This window comes from Triticum aestivum, chromosome 3B (assembly GCF_018294505.1).
Source record: "Triticum aestivum cultivar Chinese Spring chromosome 3B, IWGSC CS RefSeq v2.1, whole genome shotgun sequence".
NCBI classification, from domain to species: Eukaryota; Viridiplantae; Streptophyta; class Magnoliopsida; order Poales; family Poaceae; genus Triticum; species Triticum aestivum.
The window spans coordinates 370,079,055-370,092,457 of NC_057801.1; positions in this window are offsets into that span (position 1 = coordinate 370,079,055).

Consider the following 13,403-nt stretch of genomic DNA (forward strand, 5'->3'; position numbering starts at 1 on the left):
CATTGTTGGTGCAACAAACCATAGGTGTGTTGCCCGGACCGTACACAGGCTCAAGAGCAAGGTTACAACATCCAAGACCAGACCAAGCAGAAGAGATAGCTCTTTGAGAAACCAAAGGGCAGATTAAGAAGACCAAGTCAAGCTAAACGAGCAAGATACCACTAAGAGAAAACCACCCTTGCCGGGTAGGTGAGCCTGGCGAGGCCTAGGTTGCCCCGAGGACAAGTCTCAAGATTGCCCCAGCAAGCTTGTCGGGGACGCTGGGGGAAGACTACCCCGCCAAGGCCCCACCGCTCCACCTCACAGCAACACAAGTCATCGATCGGTGCGGTGTCGAGCCCCCAAGAGACTAAGTGGATGTTATTTGGCATGTGGCAGCCACTTTCGAATGAAATCACCCCCAAATGACACCAGTCCAGAGACATGTCACGTAGGCAGGCACGAAGGTGGCCGAATGGCCCGACAAGGCTTGCCGGGCTGCACTACGATGTGACACTAAGTGGTGCATTTAATGCACATTGTCCTGTTTGCAGAGTTAGGTATGATAGCACTATTTTCTATCTAGTAAGTATGCAATGACTGATTTGCCATTGTGGTGACCCCTTGATCTATAAAAGGAGGGTCATGGCAATCTTAGAAAGGATTAGGACCCTTGTACTCTCGTACGCATGTAGTTGCTCTTGCCCCGAGGCAACCTTGCCAGGTGAGGGAGTCCTGGATTAGCGGGTGTCCGGATGGCCGGACTATAGCCTTTGGCCGGACTCCTGGACTATGAAGATACAAGATTGAAGACTTTGTCCCGTGTCCGGATGGGACTTTCCTTGGCGTGGAAGGCAAGCTTGGCGATGCAGATATGTAGATCTCCTACCATTGTAACCGACTCTGTGTAACCCTAACCCTCTTCGGTGCCTATATAAACCCGAGGGTTTTAGTCCGTAGGACGAACAACAATCATACCATAGGCTAGCTTCTAGGGTTTATCCTCTCTGATCTCGTGGTTGATCTACTTTTGTACTACCCATATCATCAATATTAATCAAGCAGGAGTAGGGTTTTACCTCCATCGAGAGGGCCCGAACCTAGGTAAAAACATCGTGTCCCTTGTCTCCTGTTACCAAACGCCTAGACGCACAGTTCGGGACCCCCTACCCGAGATCCGCCGGTTTTGACACCGACATTGGTGCTTTCATTGAGAGTTCCTCTGTGTTGTCATCTTTAGGCCCGATGGCTCCTCCGATCATCAACAACGATGCGGTCCAGGGTGAGACTTTTCTCCCCGGACAGATCTTCGTATTCGGCGGCTTTGCACTGCGGGCCAATTCGCTTGGCCATCTGGAGCAGATTGAAAGCTACGCCCTTGGCCATCAGGTCAGATTTGGAAGTTTGAACTATACGGCTGACGTCCGCGGAGACTTGATCTTCGACGGGTTCAAGCCACAGCCAAGCGCGCCGCACTGTCACGATGGGCATGATCTAGCTCTGCCGCAGGACAGTGCCCTGGAGGCCGCACAAGTGTCCGCTCCGACCCTTAGCTCGGAGCCGACTGCGCCGATCGAGGACGGGTGGCTGGACACCGCCTCGGGGGCTGCTATCTCTATGGCGATTGATCCGAACACCAACCCTGTCCTTTGCGAAGCTCGTGACTCCAAGGCGTCGGACTCCTCTCCAGATTCCGAACCTTCCGCGCCCCTGCCAATCAAATCCGAATGGGCGCCGATCATGGAGTTCACCGTCGTGGACATCTTTCGGCACTCGCCCTTTGGCGACATCCTGAATTCACTAAAGTCTCTCTCTCTATCAGGAGAGCCCTGGCCGGACTATGGTCAGGAAGGTTGGGATGCGGACAACGAAGAAATTTGAAACCCACCCACCAACCACTTCGTAGCCACAGTCGAAAGTTTAAACGCCGTGCTCGACTTTGACTCCGAAGACATCGACGGTATGGAAGACGATGTAGGAGACAAACATGAACCAGCACCTATAGGGCACTGGACAGCCACCTCATCTCACGATGTGTACAAGGTGGACACACCTAAAGGAAGTGACGACGAGGAACAACGGGACGTCACGAGGGATCATTCCCTCGAAAAGCAGTCAAAACGGCGACGTAAGCGCCGCGCAAAGTCCCACCTCGACAAAAACAGCAGCCATACAGACCCAGCCAAGAGCAGGGGGAACCGGTGGACGACGAACATGCTATCGAGCAACCGTCCGAACAGGACAATCTGGATAAACAACCCGTCCCCGGCGAAGATAACAGTCCGGACAATCTCACGCCGGACAAGTTACTAGAGCAGAAGAACCTCCACAAAAGGCTCGTCGCCACTGCGCGTAGCCTGAAAAAGCAGAAGCGGAAGCTCAAAACAGCGGAAGATGCGCTCAGAATCAGATGGAGCAAAGTACTCAACACCGCAGACAAATACGGCGATAGTCGCCGAACAAAGAGCTACCCGAAGCGAAAACTACTGCCCGAATTTGATGAGGAGGCCGTAGAGCCCCCGCAATCAAAAAACAAGGAGACCACTCGGTCGGACAGACGACCCCATGGCAAACATAGAGCGGCAAACGGCGCCGCACACAAGCCGGCCGCGATCCGCACACGGATTCGCATCAAAAAGATGGCCCAGTTAGATCTATCTACGGGCCAAGAAAGCAAGCTCTAGTAAGCAATGCAACACATCAAGTATCCGAATATTACGGTACACCTAAATATAGGGGTGCCGCACACCCCCTATGTTTCACCGATGAGGTTCTGGATTATGAATTTCCAGCGGGATTCAAGCCCGTAAACATAGAGGCATACGACGGAACAACAGACCCTGGAGTCTGGATTGAGGATTACATCCTCCACATACACATGGCTAGAGGAGATGACCTCCACGCCATAAAATACTTACCCCTCAAGCTCAAAGGGCCAGCCCGGCATTGGCTCAAAAGCCTCCCCGAAAACACCATTGGAAGTTGGGAAGAGCTCGAGGATGCTTTTCGGGCAAATTTTCAAGGGACCTATGTCCGACCTCCGGATGCAGACGATTTAAGTCACATAACTCAACAACCCGGAGAGTCAGCCCGAAAATTCTGGAACAGATTCCTTACTAAAAAGAACCAAATAGTCGATTGTCCGGACGCCGAAGCCTTAGCAGCTTTCAAACACAACGTCCGAGACGAATGGCTCGCCAGACACCTCGGCCAAGAAAAGCCAAGAACAATGGCCGCATTAACAAGCCTCATGACCCGCTTTTGCGCGGGAGAGGATAGCTGGCTGGCAAGATGCAGTACCAGCGACCCAAGTACATCCGAAGTCAGGGATGGAAACGGGAAACCGCGACGCAGCAAGGACCAGCGCCGGACCAAGGGAAACAGCCCGAAGAGCACGGCAGTCAACGCCGGATTCAAAAGCTCTCGGCAGAATCATAAAAAACTGCCCCTTAAGGATAACAGGGATGAGCTATCTAACTTAAACAAAATCTTGGACAAGATATGCCAAATCGACAGTACTCCTGGGAAGCCTGCAAACCATACCCACAGAGATTGTTGGGTCTTCAAGCAGTCCGGCAAACTCAACGCCGAACACAAGGGGCTCGACACACCAAGCGAGGACGATGACGAACCCCACAAGCAGAGCACCGGAAAACAAAAGAATTTCCCACAAGAAGTCAAAACAGTAAACTCACTTCACGTGACAAAAGGGAAAAATAGAGCGGCGCCCATAGAGGTACGCGCCATACGGCCTATCCCAGAGGAGTCCCGCCACTGGTTGTTAAAACCAATCACCTTCGACCATCAGGATTACTCTAGAAGTATCCGGAATGCAGGATGGACTGCCTTGATATTAGATCCGATAATTGACGGACTCCAATTTACACAAGTCCTAATGGACGGCGACAGTGATCTAAACCTGCTATACCAGGACACAATCCGCAAAATGGGGATAGACCCAACCAAAATTCGCCATAGCAACACTTCCTTTCAAGGGGTAATGCCAGGCCCATATGCCCATTGTACGGGCTCTCTACTACTAGAAGTTGCGTTGGGCTCACCCGAGAACTTCCACCACCAAAATTTAACCTTCCACCTCGCCCCATTTACAAGTAGTTATCAAGCACTACTGGGACGCGAAGCTTTCGCCCGCTTTAACGCAATACCGCATTATGCATCCCTTACATTTAAAATGCCCGGTCCGCGAGGCATCATCTCCTTAAAGGGAAATATCGAGTGTTCCTCGAGCGCGGAAGATTGTGTGACCGCATTGACAGCCACACACTAAACCGACTTTACTAATCAAAGCACCTAAACAGGTCGTCCAGACCCCGGACATGGTTAGATGAGTCCGGCGTAAACATACAAGGGCTTACTAGCCGCATACCCCCGCACAAGGGGCTCCGCGTCTAGACAACAAGAGACAATAAAGCTCAATCATGTTCATTTTTTGAATCGTACCTTGTTTATTTAATATAATGTACATTTTTCGCACGATCTTTTTCAACTAAGTTCCTCTCTTTTACAGATGAACACTGTGCTACACCCGTGCAGGATACGACACAACGGAGAAACAGGCGCAGACATGCAGTAGGGACCCATGACAAGGATTCTTTTTAGATTAAGACCCTGCGTAAACCTTTTTTACTGTCTCTTGTTGATACACATCCCCTGGTTTCTTGCCATAACCGAGGAGGAGGCTGGTGTTTTGGCATGGGCCACGTCAGAATTTTGCGCGTACCTGGACACCAGGGGCTTATTACCAAGGGCGTCGTTCGTCCCGTTTTCATAAAGACCGAATAACTTAGGGAGTGTTCGGCATCTCGAGTTAGGCCTTATATGCATCAGCTCCGAATCATGTCTTTGGTCAAATGTTGGGTTTGCCCGGCTCCTGTGTTTTGCTGCCTTACGTTCCGCTCTATCGGCTAAGGCGGCACCAGGAGAACTACTGCGATTGTGCCCCGGTTCGGCCAGGCGAGCACCTCAGTAGAGAAAGCCGAAAACTGACTGTCATGATATAGCGTGAGACTGGTCAACCACTCGATGACCCGCCGGAATCTATAGGATTCCTCCGCATTGACGAAGGGCCGTTTCCCGGTCAGGCACATACGCGCCCCGAATTCGGGTGAGCGCGGTGCCCCTAGGGGCTATATAGTAGCCCCACTGTCAAACTCCTATGGCTAAGTGAAAGTGATAAAGCATTATAGTCCGGTTGCCTAGTTTGCTGCGCTACCACCTCCTTTATAGGACCAAGACGTTGGATCAAGTGTGAAAATGCGCCTTTTGCAAACACCCCCGCATTATATGCGTGGGGGCTGAAGCCGAAGACTGCCATCTTTCAGGTTATATATACATATACATTAGCGGCCGCACAGGAGGTATTTTAATTCTTGAAAGGCACAAGTATAAAAAGCTTTTATATTCCATCGATACATTGTTTCACAATAATACATGTTATTCGAACATAATATCCTTCGAGCACTGCGTCTCTATTAAACGAGCGCCCTGCAGAACTTCCTGAAAATAGTGCTCGACAGGTACTCGGCTTCCGTCCGAATCTTGGGATGCAACATCGGTGGCCTTCATCTCCGCCCAGTATGTCTTGACACGGGCAAGAGCCATCCGTGCACCCTCTATGCATGCCGACCTCCTCATTGCATTGATATGCGGCACCGCACCAAGGAACTGCTGCACCAAGCCAAAATAACTCTTCGGCTCGGGCCTTTTCGGCCACAAAAGACTCACGACATCCTTCATGGAAAGTCCGGATAACCTAGTCAGCTCCGCCCATTCGGCCAAGCGATCAGTTAATGGAAGTGGGCGCTCTGGATTATGGAACTGCGACCAAAAAACCTTTTCCATTTCATGATCTTTTTGATCTCGGAAGTGTTCGGCCGCGTCCGCGGCACTTGCCGCAAAGTCCAGATAAGCATCCTCCGCACTCCACAGCCGGTCCAACTGAGCATAATTAGGATCCATGAATTTCCTCCGCAGAAGAAACGGCCTTCCAGCCGTGATATCTCCGGCTTGACGCAGCTCCTCATTCATAGCTCTCATCGCAGAGCGAGCATCTTTGGCCTCGGTAGTAGCCTTCTTCACGTCTTCTTGCACCGCCCGATGTTCTTTTTCAAGAAGCTAGCAGCGGTCGGCAGCATTCTTCAACTCCACGTCCATCTCGGCCATTTCTTTCTTGCTTCGGCAGCGAGCAGCCTGTTCGGCTTTTAGCTCTTTGGCTGCCTTCAAGGCAGCCACATCACTCTTTCTGGCCTGCTCCCTGGCTCTGGCGAGCTCCGCCCGAAGGTTCTCCATGGCAGCGGCACCATCTGCATCAAGCATACATGCTGTAAGCCACGGGCATCAGGCTCCCTTACCAGGTGTCCATGGAGAAATTGCATACCTTGTGACTCGTAAGTCGCCTATTGACAAGCGCGATGTCGGCATCCACCACGTCAAGTTGCCGCTTTAGTTTGGCAAATTCATCAGTCCGGCTAGCCACCGGACCCTTCGCCACTTGCATAGGAAGGGCGACACATTATACCTGGGATTATGATCCTCGGCACGCTGTCATTTTTGACAACACACCGAGTCTCAGGGGCTACTATCTACACAGGGCGCATTTTATATGCGGAACTGTCAGAAGGTACATCATTTTGTGTACCTCAAACCCTGTCAGTAAACTTTTGACGGCTTCGTGCAATCCGCTCTCAGCGGATGAAATTCTTTCAATCACCGTACCCATTACGCACGGTGATCTTCTGAGATAGACGCTCGCCCGAGCAGATCCTTCAGCTCCTCCGACCATACACCAGGGGGTGCCGGACTCGTCCGATGACCTTTTTCGAAGGCTGTACATGGAGGGCTCTGAGGGGAAATACGACTGCCTTTCGGCCCCGCCGGACTCGGAGAAACCCTCCGCGACGACACCTCAGGGTCACCTGCCTCGCAAGACGGTACAGCAGGGGGAGGCGTTTCGCTCTCTATCATCTCCGGACGAAGATCCCCCGAAGATGAGCTGTGCTGAGAAGGGCTGAGATCCGAACTACAAGGTAAAATTTCGGTTATCTTCATCAGAAATAGGGCAGGGATATCCTTTAAAACAAAACTCCCCCTTTTACTTACGGCTCGGTAGAGGGCTGATCCCCTTGGGGGCATAATGCGGCCGAGGCATCTCTCGGCGCAGGGCCCTCTGACAAAGATTTCTTCCCCCGCTTTGAGACCATGGTCTCCGGATCTTCAGAGGCGGTCCTCTTCTTCCCTTGGATGGAGAGATTCTCGATCCCTCCTTTCCTGACAGCCTCCTTCGTGGAGGTGGTAGCTTCCTTGTCCCCCCCTTCACCTTCTTCCGAAGGTGCAACCTCCAGCATCCTGGTTAACACGGGATCCGGCGTGGTCTCAGGGAGGGGGGCCGGACACCTGATTAACTTTGCTTTCGCTATCCACTCCTGTTCAAGGGACAACTCTTTTTAGGGCAAATTCATGATAAATATGGGATAGCGTGTTCGGATACAGGGCTACTTACTTGAGTATCCGGGCTACTTACTTGAGTATCCGGGCGATTGCAATTTAGACCTGTGTCCTCGGTCAAGTCCGGACACATTGTTTGTGATCCGGAGAAAAGCTTGTACATCTCCACGGGCGTCGCGCCCATAAAATGTTGGAGATCTCGTGGTCCCTCCGGGTTAAATTCCCACAGGTGGAGGGGGCGATGTTTGCAGGGCAAGGGTACAACGAATCAACATGACATGCGCTACTACGACCAGAGTGATCTCTCTCTCTAGGAGGTCTCGAATACGGCCCTGCAACAAGGGCACGTCCTTGGACGGCCCCCAGTCAAGTCCTTTATTGGCCCATGACGCCAGCCGCGGTGGAGGACCCGAGCGAAAGGCAGGTGGTGCCACCCATTTGGTGCCCCTGGGAGCTGTGATATAAAACCACTCTTGTTGCCATAAGCTGTGCTCCTCTTGAAAAGAGCCCTCGGGCCACGGTGCATCAGCATTCTTGCTTATAACAGCCCCTCTGCACTCTGCCTGCTGCCCCTTGATCATCTTCGGCTGCACTTTGAAGGTCTTGAGCCACAATCCGAAGTGAGGGGTAATACGGAGGAAGGCTTCGCACACGACAATGAACGATGAGATGTGGAGGATGGACTCCGGATCCAAGTCGTGAAATTCCAACCCATAGTAAAACATGAGCCCCCTCACGAAGGGGTCCGTCGGGAAGCTTAGCTCCCGAAGGAAGTGAGACGCGAACACCACACTTTCACCAGGCTTGGGAGTGGGAATAACCTGCCCTTGGGCAGGCAGCCTATGCGAAATTTCGCCGGTTAGATACCTGGCATCTCTTAGCTTTAGCACGTCTTCTTCTGTAACGGAGGAACGCATCCACCGGCCTTGCAGGTCGGAGCCGGACATCATCGAAGGTCCGAAGCGCCTGTATCTGGAGCTTTGGGTGTTGGAACTCGAGCCGAGGGGCGGATTCGATTGAGATTGAAAGAAAGGAGTGGAGCCTTGGTCTCTTTATAAAGAGGTTGAATACCAAGAGCCTTCCCCGTGACCGTTCGGGACTCGCCTTCAATAGAGGAGACGTGCCAACGGGCACGGTTGGGTTACCCACGCCCGTATTGATGAGAATCCCGGAATAAGGGGACATGATCTCTGCTTTGACAGGACGTGCCAAGGAAACCGCCTCGCTAAACGCACAAAGGTGGGACAGTAAAAACGATTCGAATAAAGGCTTGGCCATGGTGTGATGTCACGCCACGAAATACGTCAGTAGATTGAATTTGTGTAAATATTATTCTCTCTATGGTGGTATGTGGAACTTATTTTGCAGAGCCGGACACTATCCTTGTGTTCAAAATCTTCTATGAAGTATTTGGAGGAGGAACCCGCCTTGCAATGCCGAAGACAATATGCGCGCCGGACTCGTCTTCATTGAAGCCTGGTTTAGGGGCTACTGAGGGAGTACTGGATTAGGGGGTGTCCGGATGGCCGGACTATAGCCTTTGGTCGGACTCCTGGACTATGAAGATACAAGATTGAAGACTTCGTCCCGTGTCCGGATGGGACTTTCCTTGGCGTGGAAGGCAAGCTTGGCGATACGGATATGTAGATCTCCTACCATTGTAACCGACTCTGTGTAACCCTAACCCTCTTCGGTGCCTATATAAACCGGAGGGTTTTAGTCCGTTGGACAAACAACAATCATACCACAGGCTAGCTTCTAGGGTTTATCCATTCTGATCTCATGGTATATCTACTCTTATACTACCCATATCATCAATATTAATCAAGCAGGAGTAGGGTTTTACCTCCATCGAGAGGGCCCAAACCTGGGTAAAAACATCGTGTCCCTTGTCTCCTGTTACCATCCGCCTAGACGCATAGTTCGGGACCCCCTACCCGAGATCCGCTGGTTTTGACACCGACACCAGGCTAGAGCACTGCGTCTCCAACATGGTCCCCTCATCAATCCACCAAAGCAAGAATAGGGTTTTACACCTTGCGGCGGCCTGAACCTGGGTAAAACTGCCCGTGTGATCGCTGTTGTGCTGCTCTGCACCATTCGCTCTTTGTGCAACGTGCAATTCCCACCTGCCAAACCACAAGGGGCCGATGGCCCCATAGGTGGCCGTGTTTTCCCATGACATCTTTGGTGCGCCGGGTAGGGGAAGCGCTTGTGCGAACCCGAGAGTGTACGTAACACATCATCTTCATCATCGTTTTCTTCATTGACGGCTTCATTATTCATGGCGCCCAAGAAGAAGCCCGATGATGCAGCTCACCCATCCACCTCGAAGGCCCCTCCGCATGCAGCTGTCGAGGTCGTAGGGGCTACGGGGACGTGAACTCCATGGGGGACGTGGCAGGCACAGGCGGCATCATCACCACCTCCCCTGCTGCTGAAACGGGAGCAGAAGGCACCGAAGAAGGAAAACACAAACAACATCCCAACGACCATGCTCCACAGGGTGCGGGTGGAGAGATTATTCCGTGTCTACCTTTCTGCCCCATTGATGGACACAGCCGCAGCGATGACGCTCGCTCTGGGGCAAACCGCAACCCTCTGGTTGCCCGCGCTGCAGGTGCGGTCGTAGGGCATGCGCCACCCCCGAGACGAGCTAATCGATCCGATGCGCCGAACGGAGTCGCCGATCCCCAAGCACATCCACCACATCACCACACCACCCTGGTGACTGGCTCAAGATGACGAGAACATGGCACTGCCACTACCGGCACCGTCAGGAGCCAGGCTATGTTAAGGTCTACGTCATCATCCATGCCGAGCACTGCTTTGGAGGCCATGGCACAGGCCCAAGTCCTGTTGAGATTCCAGCCGGCAGCCTATCAGATGGATGAGTGGAGAGCCACCATTTGGAGCTTGATTGGTTTCGCTGAGCCGGGAGGATCACAGCGAGTGGGCCCATCACGGCCTCCACAAGCGGCGACAATGGCCCGAGCTGCTAGCCGTACCGAAGGAGCCACCCCCACGGTGCATTCTCCTCCGCGGCCGCCAGCGTAGGGGCTGCAGCCAGAGCCACGCGACCAAGAACCCGACGACGTATCGATGGCTTCATCCAATCTTCGAGCGTGTTGAGACTAGCGGCCAGCCCTGGAAGATAGGCAGAAGGAAGACGCGCGCGTCACCATCAAACAACACCGCGAAACTTGCCGCCGGTCTGATAGGCGCAATGGCCCTGACGTCGACAACCCCACGCCCGGTGAGAACGGGTACTAGCCTTTCGAGGTTGGGTGCCCTGCCTTCACTCCCGAACTACGGCAAGTCCGCTGGGCATCTACTCGTACGTTCAAGCAAGAAATACCAGAGAAGTACGATGGAAGATTGAACCCGGTAGAGTTTTTGAGCATCTACACCATCGCTATTCAAACTGCCGGGGGAAGAGACAAGAAGGTATTCGCCAACTACTTCCCTTTGGCACTCAAGACAAATGTGAGGACTTGGCTGATGCACTTGCCAGAGAACTCCATCTCGACCTGGGCGGATGATGTGGAGCATCCTAAGGACATCACCATGTCAAGAGTCCATTCGGCAAGTAACACGTGTGACATCTACTTCATACATAAACAGGTGAATCATCTCCTTTACACGTGTCCACTTGTACCTTTCGAAGATGGTATACTAGTTGACCCCTCTCGTGTGTGCATACATAGGTGTGAGCGGAGCTACACATTCATCGAGGAGGAGTCCAAGAAGAAGAGAACATATACACCATCCAAGAGGGAAGCCTGGAAGCGGAGAAGGAAGCGCCAAGAAGAAGGCACCAGCTCCCAGGCGACCCCGTGCCCACGGGCCTTCTAGGCTGGTGGTCCTGAAGACCCCATGCGCACGGGCATGCACCGTGCCCATGGGACCGCCATGTACATGGGCCTCACGGACCCCATGCGCACGACTCATGCATCAGGTCTCTGGATACCCCGTGCACACAGGCTCCACTTACCCCGTGTGCATGGGCTCCACTTACCCCGTGCACACGGGGCCCCCTGAGTGTTGCTGCTGGCTTTGCCCATGTAATCCGCATTTCGCCCCTCCTCACCCCTTCATCCCTTAGACCTATATATACTCATCTTCCTCCTCCAGTTAGACTTAGCTAAGAATAGATCTAGACATTAGAGCTTAGCTCATGTACCTCCCCTTGTGGGATTCCTCTCGAGAGAGAAGTCTCCATTGGAGTTCAGGACCTCCATTGTGGAAAATCCCTAGGTGATAGATGCGGAGGTGTCCCGACCTTTTGATGATATGATAACTACCGTTCGGTGGAGTGGACTTTAACGATCCGGCTACAAACGTGCATGATGTTGTGCCTTAGAAGTCGCTAAACCAACTCTGTGAGGTTATTGACCACGCCAGAGCACGATCAACCTGACTACGAAGGTCTATTCCTGCAAGCAATCGAAGAACAAGCAAGAATCTGATAAATCAGTCTGAATATTGTGAATATAGATGAAGTATTGATAATGGTGGGGAAAGTGGTCTTGGTCTGGTCGTTGGACACAAACGAAGTACACGGAGTTGCGTTGGCTAACTTTTAAGTAAACAAATCCCAAGGAAAAAGCTACTAGATGGATCTATTTATATAGGAGTAAGGAGTGGCGGGCAAGGAGGTTGGAGGATGTCCCAAGGCAGACTAAAACTAACCCTAGGTCGTACAAAAGGCTCATAGGCACAAGTGGAGGTGATGCAACACCTTTGGACTTTTAGTTTGACTCGGATTCTGCTGCATCGTCAGACTGTTTCGTTGATAACTCAACGCTCCGGAAGAATTTTAAGGTGAATCCAATTGGATTGGAAAGACCACTAAATCTACTTTCCAACCAAAAAAGAATCACCCAATTTGGAGTCTGTATGAAAGAGTTCTTGGCGTTTTGAGTCAGATATGTCTGTGCAGTCCGAATCTGTATCCAGAACGTGAGAGACTTGGACTCTATCTTCTCTTGGCCCAAAAGTGACGTGGGAGGAATTTTTGAACACCACCTAAACTTCTCTTTTCCCTTATCTTCATATGTGGATTGTACAAATGTTCCATACACCTGTAATTAGACATGGCACAAAAGTTTGTGAAGTATTTTTGTCCTGCATGACATTAATAAATTATTGCATAGTTTGCATTAGAAATCACCTCACAAATATACATGTATGCAATATTTTTGGTCGTATCATAGGTAGTCAGGTCCTCATCATCCTCCCCTTCTTGAAAATAAAGCCTTCCTCGGTGTTGCTTAATCTGAAATGTGCCTAACAAAAGAGACAAGGTGTACATATTGTATATGTATATGTCATCTATTTTTACTTCCCTTGGTTTTGCACATATGACACATGTATACATGAGTAACCTTCATAGGTCATAAAATCTAAAGCCAATATTATCACAACAAGTAGAAGGCATGAAAATATTGCAACTCAGTTTGCACATATAAGTGAAGCTCGTATTCATTTAAAAAGGTTGACAATGTTCATCATTAAACCATCCAAACATTGGTAAATGAACCTTACTTGCATCAAATTTACATGCTACAACATTCTTAAATAAGCAAACATGCATAAGTCATTGGTCACAAAATCATCACCAAGATTAAGGTCATATCAAAATGATTAAACATTGATTCTTTTGCATTAACAATTAATTCAATGGGTGCACTCAGAATTGTTGGTATTTCAGTTTTTTGATCACATGACGCATTCATGATAGTAACACAATTCTCTAAAATAGGTGGTGTGCCCAAATCAATAGGTAACTCAACACATGATGTATTCAAGTTAACTAGGCATGCATCATTCTCATGTAAAAGTGGAAAATCTGTACCTTTATCATTACCTCTTATGATAAACTCAGATGATGTAGGCACTCTCGGTGGCGATGTGTCACATGGTGGAGATGATGTAGTCATCGCAACAACGAATGTGGT